The sequence below is a fragment of the Eulemur rufifrons genome, chromosome 7 (genome assembly GCF_041146395.1).
Source record: "Eulemur rufifrons isolate Redbay chromosome 7, OSU_ERuf_1, whole genome shotgun sequence".
Classification (NCBI taxonomy): Eukaryota; Metazoa; Chordata; class Mammalia; order Primates; family Lemuridae; genus Eulemur; species Eulemur rufifrons.
Genome location: NC_090989.1, coordinates 104175662 through 104179323, shown reverse-complemented (window position 1 = coordinate 104179323; position 3662 = coordinate 104175662). Strand labels below are relative to the sequence as shown.

General features: G+C 40.0%; 1 pseudogene; it reads left to right on the top strand.

Annotated features, from left to right (window-relative positions):
- Positions 1–1557: 1557 nt before the first annotated feature.
- LOC138386563 (acetyl-CoA acetyltransferase, cytosolic pseudogene) lies at positions 1558–2852 on the top strand (annotated as a pseudogene).
- Positions 2853–3662: the final 810 nt, after the last annotated feature.

Genomic DNA, 3662 nt, shown 5'->3' with positions numbered 1-3662 from the left:
TCTCTCTCAAATAAGGAGACAAGGACTGGAAAGCTCAAAATTGACATACTTAGTTGGCAAGAAGATAATTCACATAGCTTTGATATTCTCTTAAACATATAAAGATAACTTGGAGGACATTTTGCTTCCCTCTTCCTTCGTCAATTAACAGATAAGTTTATATGACCAATCTGCTAACAGAATATTCTCTTGGATTAATCTTTATATAAATGTGACAAATTATAATTATCAACAAAGCTGAAGGTCCCAGTCAATTTTTCTAAATATTTTTAAATTGTACAATAAAACATGAATATATTTCTATGTGAAAAAACAAAACACTGTAGATAAGGCTAAAATACTATTTGATCATTCCTATGCTGTTTACTTTTAAAACTATAAACTTACTTTTTTGAGGTTAAGTATATTTCCTCTTCACAATTATTGTAGAGTATTATCCATTGGTACCTTACACAAAGTGTTTCTTAAGGACTTCTGAAGAATTAAATGTTTATCCTTCAAGATTATTTTAAGTTTGCCATAGGTAACCCAGTTTTGTTTGTTTTGTGATCCTTCCTGGTAATTTGCTTGTATGCAGCTCTGTGGGGGAAAATGTCAGAAAGGCAGAGGAAGAGGAGGTTAACAGCTCACAGCTGAATGTTGTGTCTGGATTGCTCTCCAGAAGTAAAGGCATTTTTGGAGGTGATGCCTTCGCTAAGAAAAGTATACAAAGACATTCTTTCAGTTGACAAAAACATCTCGGCTTGAATAGTGCATTAGTTTCCTAGGAATGCCCTACAAAGTACCACAAACTGGGTGCCTCAAAATAACTCAAATCTAATCTATTGTCTGGAGGGTAGATGTCCAAAATCAAGGTGTTGGCAAGATTGTTCTCCCTCTGAAACCCATAGGGGAATCGTTATCATCTCTTCCTGGCTTCTGGTGGTTCGCCAGCTATCTTTGGGGTTCCTTGGCTGGTAGATGTATTGCTCCCATCCTCTGTCTTCATGTGAGGTTTTCTCTGTGTATCTCCGCATTCTTTTTCCCTCTGGGCATGTTTACGTTTCTGTCCTAATTCACCCTGCCCCTCCTTTTTTAAAAAATAAGGACACTAGTCATACCAGAAGAGAGCCCATCCTAATGACCTCGTCTTAACTTGATCACACCTGCAAAGACCCTATTTTCAAACAAGATCACATTCTGAGGTACTTGGGGTTAGGACTTCCACATATCTTTTTAGGGGGACACAGTGCAACACATAAAAACTAGAAAAACAGCAATAGACAATTCATTAGGCTATCAAAAATAAAGTATTTTTGTCCAATAAGAGAAACAGAGAGCAAGTGGGTCTTCAATCAGTAACAAAGGCTTATTTTCCAAAGGAAGGAAACAATTCTGTCAAGTCTGCATGAAGTTAATTAGGATTTTAATGGAATTCTGATCTCTTAAAAGCCATATTCAGCATTAAGTGACTGATACCTCAAAACATTCAATATGTTACAGAAAATGAAAAACCATTAAAGTAGATTTGCAGGCAGCGCTGGGCCAACAGAAGCAGGAGAGCCAGCTGTGGGCAGGATGAGTGCAGGCTCGGACCCTGTGGTGATCATCTCGGCAGTGTGGACCGTCGTAGGCTCCTTCAATGGTGCCTTAGCTACTGTTCCTGTTCAGGACCTGGGCTCGACTGTCATCAAAGAAGTCCTGAAGAGGGCCACTGTGGCTCCAGAAGACGTGTCTGAGGTCATATTCGGACATGTTTTGGCAGCAGGTTGCGGGCAGAATCCAGTAAGGCAAGCCCAGTGTGGGTGCAGGAATTGCCTACTCTGTTCCAGCGTGGAGCTGCCAGATGGTCTGTGGGTCAGGCCTAAAAGCCGTGTGCCTTGCAGCACAGGCCATAGGGTTAGGAGACTCCAGCATTGTGGTTGCAGGAGGCATGGAAAGTATGAGCAAGTCTCCCCACTTGGTTCACGTGAGAAAGGAGTAAAGCTCGGTGAGACGGCACTGTGATGGTCTTACCTGTGCATTTCACAACTGTCATATGGGTATTACAGCTGAAAATGTAGCCAAAAAATGGCAAGTGAGTAGAGAAGATCAGGACAAGATTGCAGTTCTGTCTCAGAATAGGACAGAGAGTGCACAGAAAGCTGGTCATTTTGATAAAGAGATTGTACCAGTTTTTGTGTCTTCTAGAAAAGGTCTTATTGAAGTTAAAACAGACAAGTTTCCTTACCACGGGAGCAACATAGAAGCCGTGTCCAAGCTAAAGCCTTACTTTCTTACAGATGGAACAGGAACAGTAACCTCACCGAATGCTTCAGGAATAAATGATGGAGCTGCAGCTGTGGTTCTTATGAAGAAGTCAGAAGCTGATAAACGTGGGCTTACATCTTTAGCACATATAGTTTCTTGGTCACAAATAGGCGTGGACCCTTCCATTATGGGAACAGGACCAATTCCAGCCATAAAGCAAGCTGTTGCAAGAACAGGATGGTCACTGGAGGATGTTGGTGTATTTGAAATCAATGAAGCCTTTGCAGCCCTCTCTGTTGCAATAGCTAAAGAACTTGGACTAAACCCAGAGAAGGTCAACATTCAAGGAGGGGCTATAGCACTGGGCCACCCTCTTGGAGCATCTGGCTGCCAAATTCTTGTGACCCTGTTACACACACTGGAGAGAACAGGCGGAACTCGTGGTGTTGCAGCCCTGTGCATTGGGGGTGGGATGGGAATAGCAATGTGTGTTCAGAGAGGATGAATTGCTTAAACTAAACTGAAACTTCATTTCTCTTTAAACCAATAAAGTACAAAGTTATAAAATATGAAATCAGAGGACCAAAGTGAGGAAGGAAACCATCTCCTATGTGAACCCAAGTTGACAGCTTGCTGTACTTTAATGTGTAGTACTCAAGGTACAAGACAATTACATTGTTATAAATAAAAGAAATCAGATTAGTCAAAAAAAAAAAAACATTAAAGTAAAATCTCTTTTAGAACTCATTACACTACAAAATCATTGTGAAGAGTTATTATTCCATTACTCAGGTAGGAGTAACTTTTGAAGAGCCCAAATATACCTTTGCTATAATAAATGTTCATTTGCTTCCTCTTATAAAACTAAATCAACTTAAAGGACACTTATTTTTATTTTAAAAGTTTGTAGTAAGTTATGAAATATGTAATTTAGTCTATGAATTGGTTTTTAACAAATTTGTGTTTCAGCAAAAACTAGACAAGATGAATGTACCTATGTAAGCCTTTGCAGAGGCTTCTCTCACAGGTGTAAGTGATTATTTCTGTGCATTGTCAATAAGTCCATTTCATCTACTAGAGATATGGCACTGTACCCAGCTGTAATGTACCTTCCACATTACATTTGGGTGTTGAGTTTGTTATGAAAAAATCCTGGGCCCCATCAGTTTCACATTTTTTCGGCAATGCTTTGTTCAGACTCTCTGTTCAAGGATCTGGGTTCAGCCTGACCCCCAAAACTGATACTATCCTGGCCTCTAGTTTACAAAAACCAGATTGCAAGTATGTTCTCTGTTCACAAGCACATGGGGATTTTACACTCTGCTATACCACATGTCTAAATACAGAATTCTAGGGTCTTACCAAACCCATCCAGCCTATTCACTGTGAACTCAAGCTTGTCCTATCCTACATACTTTGGGATTTGATTATCC